Consider the following 18,779-nt stretch of genomic DNA (forward strand, 5'->3'; position numbering starts at 1 on the left):
AATACTTATTTTCCACCAAAAATTACAAATAAATTCTTTAAAAATCCTACAATGTGATTTCCTGGATTTTTCTCATTTTGTCACTCATAGTTGAAGTGTACCTATGATGAAAATTACAGACCTCTCTCATCTTTCTTAGTAAGAGAACTTGCACAATCAGTGGCTGACTACATTTTTTTTGCCCCACTGTACTTGAACTCCAGGCCAAAGTTCTCTGAGCTCTCTCCCTTCTTTAATTTCTTCCCAAGTCTCTTTGCCAATTTGTATGGTTTTTGTATTGCAGTTACACATTAACCAAAAAAGCAAACCAAGTTTTGAGAAAACATAGTTTGGAGTAAAATTCCCTGGATTAGAGAGATTAGATTGGAGAGAGGATTAGAGAATTGTGTAAGCCAATTAATTGATTTAAAGAGGTAAAAAGGGAAAACAATCCAAAGTTAAGGCACTCCTAATCTGTTGAATTCAGTTTCCTTAAATAATGAGTCTTATTTTTTCCAGAAAAATCTGAAAAGTCTACTTTTTTTACATATAGATGCATCAACATATAGAAAACATGAAAGGTCTTGGTGTACAGGATGTATGGGAGGGTTCAACTGTTATAACTTCTACATTACCTGGAATAACAAAGATGTTAGTCTTCAATCGAGGATCGATATGTAATCTTTCATGTCTGAATTAGAATCTAAAACTAGCAAAGTTAAAATTTACCCAGCTATTTTAACTGATCGTCAAATGATAAAACTACATATTAATTTGGTTAAGGGTCAGTATAGGCCAAAAGTGAGAACTTACTGGAAACTAAACAATATGTTGTTAGCTAATACAGAGTTCATCTCCAGTATTAATGACCTTATTGATCAGTTATAATGCAAACATAACCAAAGAATTAAAATTATATTGAGAGTAAAAAAAAAAAAGTTAATCTCCTTTTTAAACTCAGTTTTGGTTAAACACTTTAAATCAGACCTTAATAATAGTATTAATGAATCCCAGAAGGGATTTCATAAGCTTATTCTCATTTTTCAATTTAGGAGAGACTTTTATTAAAATGATGAAAACCCTCTATAACAATAATAACACCTCAGTTAAGCTGAGTAATAGGACGTCTCGGTCATGATCTGTCTGACAATGACGGGAGAACACTCGCAGGGGATGGACCGAAGCGAGGAGTTTATTGATAACAATAAACCATAAACAAAACAGAAATGCAGCACCAATCACAAGGGATAAGGAAGAACTAAACAAAACCGTGACAAACAAAACCGTGACAAACAATACCGGGCAAACAAAAGGAACACACCTGGGGCTGGCGAGGCACTAGGGCAGTGCTAGCTGCCGGGGCTGAGCCAATACCATTACTCAGAAACATAAACTTCCAAGCTGAGCCTGGGAAAACTATGAACTAGGACATAAAGAGTAGCGCTAGTCAGGCGCATTGAACTTACTAGACTTGAGAGCGTGAGGAGTCAGCCGCCAAACCTAGACGGTGAGGAGAGCTAACTGCTGAAACAAGCTGGAGAGTCTCTCACTTCTGGAGCTCCAGGACCCCAGCTTGCTGTACCGAAGAAGCCTGGCGAAAGATTGCCACAGACCTACAGTAGCTCCCTAATGGACCCTGAGGCAAGAGCAGCCTAGCTAGTTAGCTTCCCCTGCTAAGCTAGCTAGGTAGAGAGAGAGTCCTCTGTACGAGGATGCACTCTACAGACCAGACCTGTGAATTCTTTTTTCTATTACATAAGGACCAGAGTACTTAACTTTCAGTTTGTGTGAAGGGAGACTAGTTCTGAGGTCCTTCGTGGCCAACCAGACCCGGTCACCTGGTTGGTATGTCGGAGTCTCCCCTCTCTTCCGGTCCGCTTGGGCCTTGTAGCGTCGCAGGAACGTCTGGATGTGCTGGTGGATTCTGGTCCAGACCGCTTCGCTGCGACGCATCCAAGCATCCACTGCTGGGACTTGGGTCTCCGTGGCAGTCCAGGGGGCCAGCGGAGGCTGGTAGCCTAGGTAACACTGGTATGGGGTCAGGCCAGTGGTTGCGCACCTCAGTGAGTACTGGGCCATCTCGGCCCAGATCAGATACCAGGACCAGTTGCTGGGGTAGTCATGGCAGTACAGCCGTAGGAACTTCCCCAGCTCCTGGTTAGTGCGCTCGCACTGGCCGTTAGACTGAGGGTGATAACCCGAGGACAGGCTTACACTCACCCCCAGGTGTTCACAGAAGGCACCCCATACCTTAGACGTGAACTGGGCCCCCCGGTCAGATACTATGTCCTCCGGAATCCCGAAATTCCGGAGGATGTGGTCTACCAGGGCTTGAGCGGTCTGCATTGCTGAGGGCAATGCAGAGAATGGTATGAACCTAACCCCTCTTGAGAAACGTCCACCGTGTGCCCCTCAGACTTAGGCAGGTCAGTAATGAAGTCGACAGCCAGGTGAGACCACGGACGTTCAGGAATGGGTAGCGGCATGAGCTTCCCCAACGGGAGCGTCTTTGGGGTCTTACATTGAGCACACTCACTGCATGATGCCACTACCCGATGTATATCTGTCCTCATCCCCTCCCACCAATATTTGGGAGAGAGCAGATAGTATGTGCGGGCCTCACCTGGATAACCCGATGCCGGAGAAGTGTGAGCCCAACCGATGAGCTTCTCCCGGAAAGCCCCTGGGACGTAGACCTTGTCCACTGGGCATGATGGGGGCACGGTGGTGCGTTTGAGGGCCTCGTCTATCTCAGTATCCAGGTCCCACTGAATTGCCACGACGGTGACACCCGATGGCAGGATGGATGCTGGAGCGGTCTCTCCCTCATCCACAGACTGGTGAATACGAGAGAGAGCGTCCGCCTTGGTGTTGCAGAAAGCCCGGACGATACGAGATCGTAAATCTGAACCGGGACCACCTAGCTTGCCGGGGGTTCAGACACTTGGCATTTCTCAAAAACTCTAGATTCTTGTGATCCGTTAATACAAGGAAGGGGTAGGCAGCACCCTCTAACCAATGACGCCACTCTCCAAACGCCATTTTGACTGATAGGAGCTCCCTATCCCCTACCCCGTAATTCCGTTCGGCCCCCGTGAGCTTCTTTGAGTAGAAAGCCACCGGATGGAGTCTATCGTTCTCCCCGTGACATTGGGAGAGAACCGCCCCCACCCCGGTGTTGGAGGCATCCACCTCGACCACAAACGGTTTACGGGGATCGGGGTGGCGCAACAGCGGGGCCGACGTGAATGCGCGTTTGAGTGCCTGGAAGGAGTCCTCCTTTAAAGGCAATAGTACTGGTGAAAGGGAAATAAAAATGTCTCAGTTGATGACACAACTTTCCTAATGCTCTTAAAGTTTTCCATATTTTCTCCAGTTGTTAAGGATTATGTATTAATTAAAAACATATGAAATGTTAATATTTTGCTTAAAAAGACAGTAAGATAAGTTCAGTTGCTGATATCCCAATTAGATAAAAAATAAAACCTATTTCATATATAAAGAACTTTTATTCTTATTTTTATAAGGATGGAAAAACACAATGACCAGAACCATTCTGATTTCATATAGATATATCTCCTCTTACTGGTCAGAATTTCACCCTTCAGCCATGGATTGAGGGAGGAGACAGCCTTCACTCCCCGCACACCTAATTCTTACCTGCCAGTAGGATACAAACCATTGACCTTCCAGTCTTAAGCCCACTTCTCTAATTAGGTCAAAACTTCCCCCTATTTCAGACCTATTTCTAAAATAACAAATGTACAATGGCTACAGAAAATTCTTGTTGTCAGGTATAACACAGGCAATTTCCTAATTCAAGTCACAAAACTAAGCAAAGAGGTCAAATTTAGAATATCCAACACAACCACGCCAAGGATTGGTAGAGTCACCATGACTTCACCAAGAACACTCCACACTTGCTTAAGAGAAGTCATGAACAGTCAACAGCACCTGTGCGATGTGCCTCAGGTAAAGGGCAGAGCTAAGCCCTTGCACATGACCTGTGCATGAGCTCCCCATTGAGGCCAGCAGAGGGGAACATTACATATAATCTAAGATCTTAGAAAAAGCTATGGCCAAACAACTCTGCTCTTACCTGTATAGGAACCACATGCATGATACATTCCAATCTGGATTCAGATCCTATCATAGTCAAGTCAAGTCAAGTCAAATTTGTATAGCGCCTTTTTACAACTGTTGTTGTCACAAAGCAGCATACAGATACAAAAGAAAGTTGATAGTGGTGATATTAATAGTGTCAGACAGACACGAGTCCATCTAGGTTTCAGCACGGCCACCAAACAGGCAGCAGCGGCAGGCGGGTGAGCCATGGGTGGTGGCGGGTTGGGGGGGACCCGCTGGCCGGACTGGTAGGTGGCAGCTGGTTAGACGCAGGTAGAGGGGACCTCAGCGGGCAATCTTCCAGCAGGTCGGGCTGGGTGGCCATTTACTCGAAGAAGGTAAAAAGAGAAAAGTTAGTTCTAAGAGGAATTTTATGGAGTGCAGAGAATGTTGAGAATCAGCATCTGGGTATGTCTGACGACTCCGACAGGTCTGATTATCACAGCATAATTAAAATGAGAGAGCCAGAAGGTAACACGGACATGGGCGCACCCTGAGAACACCAGCATCTATCTGCTCCACCGTCAACAAACCTGAGTGATCATGTGTAAGCAGCGAGACGACAGCTCCAGCATCTCAGTGTACTACAATTCCCTGGGTCTGCGAACCCCTGGACCTGCAGCCCTTATCTAAGAAACATTAATTACCAAAAGCTAAACTAAACATATAAGTTTTCAGCTTAGATTTAAAGATTGAGACTGTGTCTGAGTCCCGAACATTATCTGGAAGGTTATTCCAGAGCTGGGGGGCTTTATAAGAAAAGGCTCTTCCCCCTGCTGAGGTTTTCTGAATTTTGGGAACGAGTAAGAGGCCAGCACCCTGAGATCTAAGTAGTCTTGATGGTTCGTAATATACAATAAGATCCTGCAGGTACTCAGGAGCGAGGCCATGTAGGGCCTTATATGTTAATAGAAGAATTTTGTATTCAATACGGAATTTAACTGGGAGGGAGGAAGGCTAGAACGCAACAGAACCAACGAAACGAACAAACAAAAACCTCACCCCAAAACCGCGCTCGTCAGGCGCCGATGAACTTACTCGACTCAGGTGCGAGGGACTGGGGCTCGTCAGGCGCCGATGAACTTACTCGACTCAGGTGCGAGGGACCCGACGGGGACGCCCCGGTCGCCGGCCAGATGCCTGAGAACCCAGAACGTCCGGGAGCGGGCCCACTCGGTCCGACGAGATGGGCCGTGGCACCTGCCGACTGGAGAGCCCTCCACGGGCGGGGGCCCGCGACTTCTTGGGGCGACCGCGAGGCCTGGGAGCCGGCTTGTCCGGACAGCGTTCATGGAACTCCTGGACCAATGCCGGGTCCAGGACGTTACTAGCCGGTTCCCAGGAGCGTTCCTCCGGACCATACCCTTCCCAGTCCAGCAGATACTGCAGTCGGCCCCCGCGCCGTCGGGAGTCCAGTACTCGCCGGACCGTGTAAGCGGGAGTCCCTTCCACCTCTACAGGCTCCGGCGGCGTGTCCGCCGGGGTGGCCTCGTCCAGGGGCCCAGACACCACAGGCTTGAGCTGCGAAACATGAAACACAGGATGTATACGTGAGTGTGGGGGTAAACAAAACTTAACAGAAACCTCGTTGATGTGCTTGACAACCTCGAATGGACCCATGTACTTAGCTGCCAGTTTCTGAGACGGAAGACCAGTCCGAATGTCCCGTGTGGAGACCCATACGCAATCTCCGGGCGCATATGACGGGGTCTCCCCACGCTTCCGATCGGCCTGTGTCTTGTAGCGCCGCAGGAAGGTCTGGATGTGCTGATGGGTCTTGGCCCAGATGGCTTCGCTGCGGCGCATCCATGCATCGACTGCTGGTACCTGGGTCTCCGCAGCAGTCCAAGGGGCCAACGGGGGTTGGTAGCCTAACATACACTGATAGGGGGTGAGGCCAGTGGTCGCGCACCTCAGCGAGTTCTGGGCCATCTCAGCCCAAACCAGATACCAGTCGCTGGGGTAGTCGTGACAGTAGATCCGCAGAAACTTCCCCAGCTCCTGGTTAGTGCGCTCGCACTGGCCATTGATCTGAGGGTGGTATCCTGAGGAAAGACTTACACTCACCCCCAGGTGCTCGCAAAACGCACCCCACACCCGGGATGTGAACTGGGCCCCTCGGTCTGATACTATGTCCTCCGGGATTCCGAAATTCCGGAGGACGTGGTCTACCAGGGAAGGGAGCATCTTGGGGGTTTTGCACAGGGCGCAGGTGCTACATGAAGCAATTATATGGTGAATGTCTGCCCGCATCCCTTCCCACCAGTACTTGGCTGCCAGTAGGTGGAAAGTACGGGTCTCACCTGGGTGGCCGGCCGTTGGAGAGGCGTGGGCCCAGCCAATGAGCCTCTCCCGGAACGTGCTTGGTACGTAGACCTTGTCTGGGGGGCACACCGTGGGAACGACGGTGCGGGAAAGCGCCTCGGCTATCTCCGTATCTAGGTCCCATTGAATCGCCGCGACTGAGACCGAAGGTGGTAACAAGGGTACCGGGTCGACCTCCCCCCCCTCCGCCGTTTGGTGGATGCGGGAGAGGGCATCCGCCTTAGTGTTACGGGAGACCGGCCTGTACGTGATGTGAAACTGGAACCTGGCGAAAAACAGGGACCACCTGGCTTGCCTGGGGTTCAGACACTTAGCTTGCCGGAGATACTCGAGGTTCTTATGGTCAGTAAGGACTAGGAATGGGTGGGCAGCTCCCTCCAACCAATGACGCCATTCGGACAGTGCCATCTTAACCGCCAGGAGCTCCCGATCCCCTACCCCGTAGTTCCTCTCTGCTCCTGTGAGCTTCTTAGAATAGAATGCAACGGGGTGTAAGCGGTCGCTTACCTCCTGTCTCTGTGACAGGACGGCCCCCACCCCTGTACCGGAGGCATCCACCTCCACCACGAACGGCCTACGGGGATCGGGGTGTCGCAACAATGGGGCCGACGTGAAAGCACGCTTGAGTGCTTGGAACGAGTCCTCCGCGGCTGGCGTCCAAGTGATGCGCCGCGGGGCTCCCTTAAGCAATGACGTAATGGGCGCTGCCAAACTACTGAAGTCTCTAATGAACCTCCTGTAGAAGTTTGCAAACCCTAGAAAACTCTGTACTTCCTTGACCGAGCCTGGTGTCGGCCAATCCAGGACCGCCTGAACCTTTGCCTGATCCATAAGAACCCCCCGCTCGCTGATAATGTAACCCAGAAAAGGTATCTCCGGCACGTGGAACACACACTTTTCTAGTTTAACAAACAGCAGGTGGGACCTGAGTCTCGCCAGGACCAGGCGGACTTGGCGCACATGGGTGACCAGGTCGGGGGAGTACACCAGTATGTCGTCCAGAAAGACCACCACGAATCGTCCGAGGTAGTCCTTCAGGACGTCATTAATGAATGACTGGAAGACGGAGGGGGCGTTGGCTAGGCCATACGGCATGACCCGATACTGGTAATGCCCCCTGGTGGTCATAAACGCCGTCTTCCACTCGTCCCCCTCCCTGATCCGCACGAGATTATACGCACTGCGCAAATCCAGCTTGCTAAACACTCGGGACCCCCGCAACTGTTCGAGGGCAGACGGGACCAACGGCATGGGATAGGGGAAGCGCCTGGTAATAGCGTTAAGTGCCCGGTAGTCTATACACGGCCTCAACCCCCCCCTTTCTTCTGAATGAAGAAAAACCCTGACGATACGGGAGACTTAGACGGCGTGATGTACCCCTGTGCTAAGACTTTGTCTATATAATCCTCCATCGCCCGTTCCTCCTCCCTAGTGAGGGGGTAAACTCGTGCTTTAAGGAAGACCGCTCCCTCTACTAGGTCGATGGCACAGTCGTACGGACGGTGGGGGGGAAGCTTAGCAGCACCGGACTTAGAGAAGACCTCTACAAGGTCCTCATACTCGGACGGCAAGACGACTAGGGATTCTGGTTCAGGGCTCTCCACCGAGGTGGACCCGACGCTAAGGGGGGCGAGATTGAGGCAGTGTGTGCGGCAATATGAGGACCAAGATACTATCTCCCTGTCTGGCCAGGAGATGTGAGGGTTGTGTTTACTAAGCCATGGCAGACCTAGTATCAGAGCATGCTCGGAGGCCGGGAGTACCAGCAGTGAGGCCTCCTCCTGGTGTAGGAAACTCGCAGCGAGGTGGACCCCAGTGGTCACGTGGGTAATGGGGCGAGGACCCATGGGCTGCCCATCCAGGGTGGTGATGCGAAGAGGTCTCTGGAGTTCCTCCACCGGGATTCTCAGACGCTCCACGATGTCGGCCCTCAGGAAGCTCCCCTCCGCGCCGCAGTCGATCAACGCTGCAACACACACACACTAGGAGCCGGTAGGTCACTAATACTGGCAACGTGATCGACCTAGACACTAGCCCCGGAACGGGCAGACTCACCGCATTAGCGCGAGGAGTCCCCTCCCCGCGCCCATCGGTGTTTGGGCGAGAAGCCATCAGGATCCTCCTCCGGCAGTCTCTGCGACGATGCCCCGCATCCCCGCAGTAGAAGCACAGCCCCTCTCTGGTCCTACGACTGCGTTCCTCCGGTGCCAAGCGGCCGATACCCACCTCCATGGGCTCACTCTCCGGTGTACTTGGTGAGGCGGGGGCCGCCATACCCGCTGAACTGGAGAGTCCTATACTCCCTGGCGCACCTTGGCTGGCCTGCTTCTTGGGGCAGGCGACTGATTCCCCAGCTCCGTGGGGTCTGAGGTGAGTAGGGCGACCTAGGAGCTGGTCCAGCCGGATCGCGAGCGCGATGAAGTCGTCCAGCTCCAACGTCTCGCCCCAACAGGCCAGCTCCCGCTGCAGACGGGGGTTCAACCTGTTACGAAACAGGGCCAAGAGGGCCGGCTGATTCCATCCGCTCCCTGCCGCCAGAGTACGGAACTCCAGGGAGTATTGAGCCGCCGACCGGGAACAAGAGACCGGGAACCCCTCGCAAAGCTCCGGATTGCCACTGTACGTATCCAGTTTGCCAACCGGATACGTGCTATGGGGTGTGTAGACGGGACTGGGAGAGCTAGCAGGCTCCAACGAAGTCTTTACTAGATTCGTGAGCCCCTGAACGTCATCCACTAGTTGGGTGACTTGGTGCTGCTGGCCCACCTGTTGCTGCGCCAGGTGGCCAACAGTCTCTGACACGCTCAACAGAGTGTGTTGCTGCTGCCCCAAGAACTGACCTTGGGCGCGAACAGCGTGATCCAAGGCATCCATCCCCGCTGTTCGGAGGGTGTTGGCCGAGAATTCTGTCATGCTGGCTAGGCGAGACAAGGGAACACTCGCAAGGACAGAGCAATGCAGAGAAACAGTCTTTAATGACAAAACCAAAATGACCAAACACAAACAAAACGAGGCAACAAAGTACAGGGTCCAATAAACAGAAACAGAAAACAAACAGGTGACAACTGAAACGGGGATAAACCTGGAAAACCACCTGAGGCTGGAAAGCAGTCCGGGAGCAAAGCGAGAGGGGACAAATCAAATGGGGGGAGGAAGGCAAACAAACACCTCACCCCAAAACCGCGCTCGTCAGGCGCCGATGAACTTACTCGACTCAGGTGCGAGGGAACCGGACGCCAAATCACCCTGGCGACCAACCGGTGAACCAGACAGCGAACTCCTGAACGTGAAACCGCTCCGATAGAGCATATACTACTTGAACTTGTAGACCTCCCTAGAAGTCTCCAGAACATGAAGCCAACCTTACAGCTTGGCATTGCAAGAGTAATTCTCGGCGCCGAGGCATCTGCGTTTGCTCCCTTTGTACCCCAGCACTCAGGTGAAACAAATCGGACATAAACATAAAACATGGCGCCTTACTGCGACCGCTGTCAACATAAAAGTCCTTAGTGAGAAAACCAACGGGAGGAACAGAAAGTACGTGAACATTGAAATCAACCCAACATGAAAACAAGTTCAACAAGACTGAAAAGTCCCAAGGAGCCTGTGGACCGCGGCCCGAAGCCGCCCCTGGGGGGGGGGCGCGGCGCCGCAGGGCTGACAATATCCTTTACACAGTCCTCCATTTTCTGTAATCTACATTTATCGTCAGGTTTGGCTGATATATAGAGCTGTGTATCATCTGCATAGAAATGGAAATTAACGCCATGTCTGCTTATAACTGAGCCCAGTGGTAACATGTATAATGTAAATAATAGCAGTCCTAAAATTGAGCCTTGCGGAACTCCATATCTTACTTCTGCGTAGTTTGAAGATAAATCTTTTATCTTTACAAATTGATAGCGTCCCGTTAGATATGATTGGAACCATGATAGGGCTGTCCCTGTGATTCCAACCATTTTCTCTAATCTTTCTAGTAATATAGTATGATCTATTGTATCAAAGGCTGCACTAAGGTCTAGTAGGACTAATAAAGATACGTAGCCTTGATCAGAGGCAAGAAGGAGATCATTCGTAATCTTCACTAGGGCTGTCTCTGTGCTGTGATTGGGTCTAAATCCAGACTGGAATTTCTCATACATGTAATTTTTACTCAGGTATAAGCAGAGTTGTTGGGCCACAGCTTTTTCTAATATCTTAGATACGAATGTTAAGTTTGAGATAGGTCTATAATTAGATAATACGCTAGGATCAAGATTTGGTTTCTTGATTAAAGGTTTTATAACTGCTATTTTAAGGGTTTGGGGTACATGCCCAAGGCTAAGGGATGAATTTACAATTGTTAAAAGAGGTCTGATTATAATTGGGAGAATTTCTTTTAGCAATTTAGAGGGAATCGGGTCGAGTGTACATGCTGTACAATTAGCTGAGGATATAATTTTTTCTAGTTCAGGCTGTGGAAGTGGGTAGAAGGCTTCAAGCCTTTGTTCTACAACTAAGTTATGTTCTAAAGCAACTACATCAGGTGACGGCCATGTTTGATTTAAGGCCATGTTTTGATTTCATAGCACTGAGACAGCTTTAGTTAAGATAATCTCTTTCTTGCCTCTGATCAAGGTTGTGTATCCTTATTAGTACTACTTGGCTTCAGTTCAGCATTTAATACAATAGATCACACTATCCTCCTAGAAAGGTTAGAGAACATGGTGTGAACAGCCCTATTGTGATTTAAATCATATAATTCATTCAGGTGATTCAAGACTCTATTTTAGGCCCACTTTCATTTACATTATACATATTGTCACTGGGCACAGTTATAATATTAAATTTGGCGGATTTCTCTGCTATTTATCATTGATTCAGATCTATCATTTGACCACTCCTGAGGACTTTCTTTGACACAGTGGTGGCATCTGCCATCTTTTATGGAGTGGTCTGCTCGGGCAGTAGCATCTCAACGGTAGACAAGAAGAGACTGAATAAACTCAAAGAGGGCTGGCTCTATTCCACATGTGCAATTAAGAGTCAATTTGCAATTATCTGTAAATAATCTGTAAATATTGTTATTGCTTTTTTACTTCTATTATTTATATAAATTTATATTGTGTTTTATAACACCCCAAAATAAGTCCTTGACTATCGGGATAAACTCTCATTTTATTGCAAAAAGGGTACAAACTACAGGAATCCTGATAAGATTTTTTCGTTGACCCCAACTCTGTAAACAAATGATGTTTGTCCGACCGTCTGTCAGGGCCGCGTCGCCGCGCCCACCCCGAGGGCGGTCCCGAGCCGCGGACCACAGGCTTCATGTTCAAGGACTTTTACGTTGACACCCATTTACTGACTGCGCCATGTTTGTCCATGTGTTCATTCCTGTTATCATGTTCTGATTTGGGTCACCTAAGAGCTGGGGTACAAAAGGGGAGCAAACGCTAATGTCTGGGCCGAGAATTACTCTTGCGACGCCAAACGTTATGTTGGCCTCACGTTCATGAGACTTCTAGGAGAGTCTACGTGTTTCGGTAGTGTATGCTCTATCGGAGCTGTTTCACATTCAGAAGGAGTTCACTGTCTGGTTCACTGGTTGGTCGCCAGTGAGATTCGGCGTCCGGTTCCCTTGCACTCTAGTTGCGTAAGTTTATCAGCGCCTGACGAGCGCGGTTTGGGTTCCTGTATCTGGCTTCCCCCCTCCGTTAGGTTGGCCCAGCTTCGCTTTGCTCCCTGGCTGCCTACCAGCCTCAGGTGGCCTTCAGGTTTTGCCCGCAATAGTTTGTCACGTTTGTCTTGTTTATCCCACTCTGTTATTGCTGCATTGTTATTTGTGTTTTCCCCTTGTTCTTTTGAATAAAACGTTATCATGCATCGTACCGTCCCTGCGAGTGTTTACCCATCCATGTCTAGCTTAGCCAGCATGACACCGTCAAACAAAGTGTCTCTGGGGTTTTTCAGGGTAAACCATGCACTTCAAAAAGTTCTTAGGCTCCGGATCATTTCGTTTCATAAATGTCCATTGTTGTTCACATAACACCTTTTGATAACCCATAGATTTCAAATAATCCAATTTGTCTGTAGTACGTTGATACAGATCCCCTGTAGTTCTCCCGTCAAGGGGTTTTGCGCGTTGTCGAAACATTGAATACAGCCGAATAAAAATGTTCTCTTTGAAAACGGGAAACTATGACCAATGGATGCAAGAATTTCAATATTTTTAGGGGCCGTGTTTCACGGTTTTGTACCAGTTTATAAATTCACTTTGTTCTTTCGGATTTATTTTAGATTAGGTCATTTTCAAAACCAAAAATCCAGAAACTAGGCAATACGATCGTAACCCCGCTGTTGTGAGCTGCAAAGGTGTAATTTATTTTTTTCTGAATCATTTAAAAAAACCTCTCACGCCGCACTCCAATGACTACCCTGATAGGTGGTATGAATCGGTACGTGGTCGCTTAGTTCCTTAAATCTGAAACCGTTAGCTGTTTACTGGGAGCCAGAGCACCGGACATTAGCGGCAACCTTAAGCGGCTAGCAAACAGGGAATATTCGAGGATAGTTACAGCCGACTCACACCGCTTAATCGCTGGATGTCCAAGTGGTATTCAGAAAATCATGTGGGATACATAGATAATTGGTTAATAAGTTTGAGGGCAAGCTTGTTTTTTTAGGTAGGGATGGCGTCCACCCCACGCGGAAGGATGCTGCCCTACTTTCACATAATGCATAGTCTGCTAGTTAGTCGGCAGAGTAGTGTAAAAGGCTGCTGACAATCCAGAGCCAGGACCAGGCCGCAGACAGACAGGCTAAACCGACCGTCTACGAGCTGCTTTGAGGTGTCACCGTATTGAGACTGTGACTGTATCCCAGCCAAACATAGAATATCTAAATCAGCGGTTTTAATAATTTAATCAGTGTTAAATTCTTGCATTCAAACGATAACAGCGCCACCTTAAACCTAAATCTTGGTCTACTTAACATTAGATCATTAACCTTGAAAACAGTCATTGTAAATTAAAATGGAGTTATGTAATAACTGAAAGTTTGAGAGAAGGACCACGCCAAAAACTCCTCCCCTCCATTACTACGCTATAAAACCGCTCCTCTCCCTTCTCGTTCTCATGACGAAAACTTGCATCGACGACGCTTTGCCCGTCTTGCTCTCCTTCGCCATGGCTCCCATGGACCTCAAATTACCACCTTGGATGCCGAGCTCTTCTCGACCAGCTCTCTCCTGCCCCTCCTCGTTCTGCTCCTTGACTCAGGACGGTCGTTTTCTATCTTGTTGCCTCGCTGTGGTTTGCCCATGCCTCCTGCTTGTTCCGCTGGTCCTCCTTCACCCTCTCCACTGCTCCCCTGGCTGCCCCGCCTGCTTTCGCTCATGTCTTCGCTCCTCCTGTTGTCTCCGACTCCTTGCAGCGATGTGTTCTCCTGTGGACGTGGCTCCTCTTGCTGCTCCATCTCCTGGCTCTACTCGGTGCACATTTGTTGCAGGCACCGTTCTGGCATCTCTTTGGGGTCTGCTAGGACAGCACATTAATTTCAGTTCGTCTCCCCTTCGGCCACAAGTAATCCAAGATATTCGAAACTGGGGCCCTCTGTTGGTTTCTGCTCACTCTGTAAAAGCTGCCTTTATTCTCCACCTTCTCAGTGTTTTATCTGGCCATGGACACACCCTTCTGTGCCCAATCACAGCTTTCAGCACCTTTTATCGCCTTGTGTTTCTCCTCTCCAGTGAAAAGACCATGGGACCATTAACCTCCTATCCGTAACAAGCAGCTGATCTCCCATGCCCCCTTTAAAAAATGCTATCCCGAATTATTCACACTTTTTCTCCTATCCCTCTAATTTTGCGTCTCCATCCAACATCAGACACTCCTGCCTCTTGGCGCTCAATTCGGCTTGCCTTGCTTTGCCACCGTACTAGGACAGCCTTTTCCTATGACTTTCATCTGTAAACCCCGCATGTCCAGCTCTTGGCTCACGCTGCCCCTTCTATGACTTTGACGGTTACTACGGTGGCTGCTGGTTCGCCTCCCCGGCCTGCAGTGGTTCACCCCTCCTGACACTTCTTTAGCCCTCTGGGAGCCCTATCCTGTCGTCACCTCTCTTCCTTGGGGGTATGAGTAGACCCGAAAGCAATGCTAATTCCCCTAGATAACTCAATAACTATAACTATAATCAATAAAGGCCAATCTAGAACGCTATTGCTCACACCCCTCATCTGTTCTCAATGGTCATCCAGCCCACAGCATTCCATCCCATTCCCACTTTGAAAGAGCACTTCTGCCATCAGTTTCACAAATTCATGACCAGCTTACTCCATGCTCCCTCCAAAGAATTCAAAGTCAGAATGTCTTCCACCTCAACGATACCCTGTCACTTCAGACTTCTACTGCACTACTCACAGACACTCCACTCTGGTGACTTCTCAGCTACCATCGTCCCCTATCTACCTTAAAATTATGATCTCAACCCAGTCCATACGAACCCCTTGTACAGCTTATCAATCAAGGCTTCTCAGAAGATACACTTTTGTCACATAATCAGGATCCGCCACATCCCGCCAATCATTCCACACTCCCCTCACATTCTCGCTCTTAAGTCACACTCCAAATCATTTCTCAGGTTATTCTTTACAAATTGATGCTTAACGACCACAGGCTAAGGCAACCGCAAGCTGGAACTTTTGTGGTCTGGCTTCGAATTCCATCCGCTCGAAGGCCCCCAGAACTCCAGCCCAAATTTCTCAAGTTCTCCTTTGCCTCAGCTAACATGGTCCGCACTTGCAAATTATGTGATCAGAAACTAGATGTTTTCTGCCTTACTGAAACCTGGATTAGACCTGATCAATACATAGCACTAACCACCCCCGCAGGTTATAATTATGTGCATAGCCCTAGATTATCAGGCAGAGGAGATGGAGTATGCATAATCTACCAAAATACACTAGATATTATTCAAAAACACTGTAGCACAGTGAGATTATCTACATTAATATATCAAATCCAGCCAGAAATAAAAATGCAGACTTGGCAGCGACAAAGTTATAATAGTAGGAGACTTTAATATTCAGTTTGAAAAGGTAGACGATCCATTAACAAAGGCGTTTGTATCGATCTTAGATTCTGTTGGCATCACACAAAACGTAACTGGACCCACACATTACTCTAATTATACCCTAGATTTAGTCCTGACCCTGGATGTTAGCATTGATCATCTAAATATTCTACCTCAAAGCTCAGTAATATCAGACCATTATCTAATTCTTTGAGCTACATCTTAGGCAAAATGTTAATTTGTCCCCCGACACTGTCTAAAGTGCGCAATAACCCCAGTGACCACTGTACAGTTTACTGAACACCTCCCAGCCCTATCGACCTTAGCTTACACTCCGTCAGACCAAACTGAGCTTGTTAAATTAAGAAAAGATCAGAAAATACCTTTCAATCAACCTTAGACAAAGTAGCACTGTTTAAAAGTAAAATGACAAGGCAAAAAAGGCTTGCACCGTGGTACAGTGATTGTACTCGTACATTAAAACAACCAGTGCGTAACTAGAGCGTAAATGGCGGACGACCAAACCAGAGGTGTTCCACTCTGCATGGAAGGACAGCCTTAGTCAATATAGAAAGGTACTCATTAAAGCTCGTTCAGCGTATTTGGCCTCACTGATTGAAAAAACAAAAACAATCCCAGAGTACTTTTTAGTGACAGCTTACTAAAAGCCAGGCAGATACTCAACCCCAGATTCAAACATCTTTAACCAGTAATGTTTTTATGGACTATTTTAATAATAAAATAGAAAATATTAGCAAATATTTAAGGCATGTACCCAAAACCCTTAAATTAGCAGTCATAAAACCTTTAACCAAGAAACCAAATCTTGATCCTAGTGTATTGTATAATTTCAGATCCATCTTCAACCTAACATTTATATCCAAGATATTAGAAAAGCTGTGGTCCAACAACTCTGCTTATACCTGAGTAAAAATGACATGTATGAAAAATTCCAATCTGGATTCAGACCCAGTCACAGCACAGAGACAGCCCTAGTGAAGATTACAAATGATCTCCTTCTTGCCTCTGATCAAGGATATGTATCTTTATTAGCCCTGCTAGACCTCAGTGCAGATTTTGATACAATAGATCATACTATATTACTAGAAAGATTAGAGAAAATGGTTGGAATCACAGGAATAGCCCTATCGTGGTTCAAATCATATCTAACCAAACACTATTAGTTTGTAAAGATAAAAGATTTATCTTCAAATTACACTAAAGTAAGATATGGAGTTCTGCAAGGGTCAATTTTAGGGCTGCTATTATTTACATTGTTATGCAGATGAGACACAGCTCTATATATCAGCCAAACCTGATGATAAATTTAGATTTTAAAAAAATGGAGGACTGTGTAAAGGATATAAAACTCAGGATGTCATATAACTTCCTTCTTCTTAACAATGACAAAAACAAGGTTCTCCTTTCAGGTCCAAAAGACACTAGAAATAAATCAGGCTTATCAGGCAATATCAGGCTTAATGTTAGACTTGGCTGATGCTTCCATTATTCCTTGTCTAGCAGCTAAAAATCTTGGTAATTTTGAATCTAGTTTAAAATGCTGCAGCATTACTAAAACTAGAACATTTGACCATATCAGTCCAGTTCTATCAGCACTTCATTGGCTCCCAGTTAAACTCAGTATTGAATACAAAATTCTTCTTGTAACATATAAAGCCTTGTCCTCGCTTCTGAGTACCTGCAGGATCTTATTACATATTATGAACCATCAAGAATACTTCTCAGGGTGCTGGCTTCTTAGTAGTTCCCAAACTACTAGTTCCCATTCAGTAAACCTCAGCAGGGGGGAAGAGCCTTTTTGTATAAAGCCCCCCTACTCTGGAATAACCTTCCAGATAATGTTTGGGACTCAGACACACTCTCAATCTTTAACTCTAGGCTGAAAACTCATCTGTTTAGTTTAGCTTTTGGGAATTAATGTTTCCCCTGAGAGAACAGTAATAGGTCCAGGGGTTCGAGAACACAGGAAATTGTACACCGAGATGCTGGAGCTGTCGTCTCGCTGCTCTGGACCAGCTGCCACCTACCAGACCAGCTGCCACCCTCCTACCACTGATACTGGTCTAATGACCATGTTAAAACCCTAACTTCTAACTATCTGCCACTATAATATTGCTCACTGGGGGTCTTGGATCCTTCATGTCTTCTTATTTTATTTCTTTTTTCGTCTTTTACTAATTACTAATTATGTAAAGCTGCTTTGTGACAACAATAGTTGTAGAAAACGCTATACAAATAAATTTGACTTGAGAACTCGATAGCAAAAGAAACTATTTTATATCAGCAGGCAGGGTTACGAAGGTCTTATAAAACAACAATAAAATAATAACAATAAAACTGTGTGTGTTTACCTCTTTTTGTAGGCTTAGTGGGTTCAAAGGGCACTTTGAAAATATAACACACTTAAACGGCCTTTTACATCCCTGACAATATTTCAACAGGACTCACAGACCGGTTTGTTTGTAATGTGAAAAACATTCTTCCTACAAAATCTCAAATAGTTGTGACATGGTATTTTTTGACCGACCACCACGCAAAGTCTCTGACCAACGTTGCACGTTTCACACCTAAGAAACCTTGCACTTTCACAATACTGTAGTAATGACTATTTAGCAACAAAAAGGTAAAATGTTTTCTCATGGGGCTGCTCTTGCCTTTGAAAAGCTAAAAAAACCTGCCTGACCACATCTGTAAACAAAAATAAAAACCTCTTAGACTCTTTGAAGCAAACTGCTCAGATAGCTGTGCATGGCTTGTGATAATTTTAACAAATTCAAATTCCTACCAAGGTCCCTTGGTAAAGATTATACTCCGGGGTCGTTCAATAACCCCAACGTCTTTGGGCTCCGCAGACGATTCTCCGCCCTCCTCCACCTCGAGTCCGTTGTCTATGTCCGGAGCCCATAAATAACTCTCATCCTGTAATAGTCCAGCGGAAGCCTGGGTTTTCAGGTTGAAATGAATTCATCCTTCTCCTGCCCAAAGACCCCACAACGAAATGACTCCCAGTCATTGGTCATTGTAAAAATCTAGTGGTTCACCGAGGTCACAGGAGACATGCCCCCCCCATGCTTCCAATTGCTCTTCCCAGCGTTCACTGATTTGTGGGATATGAAGGGTCATACTTACAGGATCATAGTCAGAAATAAGAATAGTGTTATATGTACAGGAGGTTACAGTATGAGTGATCTTATTGTCAATAAGAAAGGGGTGGTGTCCCTGAGGAAAAAGTTAAGTTAACTAAGTTGTTAACCTAAAAAGTTGTGCAATAGTAA

The sequence above is a fragment of the Salminus brasiliensis genome, chromosome 23 (genome assembly GCF_030463535.1).
Source record: "Salminus brasiliensis chromosome 23, fSalBra1.hap2, whole genome shotgun sequence".
Classification (NCBI taxonomy): Eukaryota; Metazoa; Chordata; class Actinopteri; order Characiformes; family Bryconidae; genus Salminus; species Salminus brasiliensis.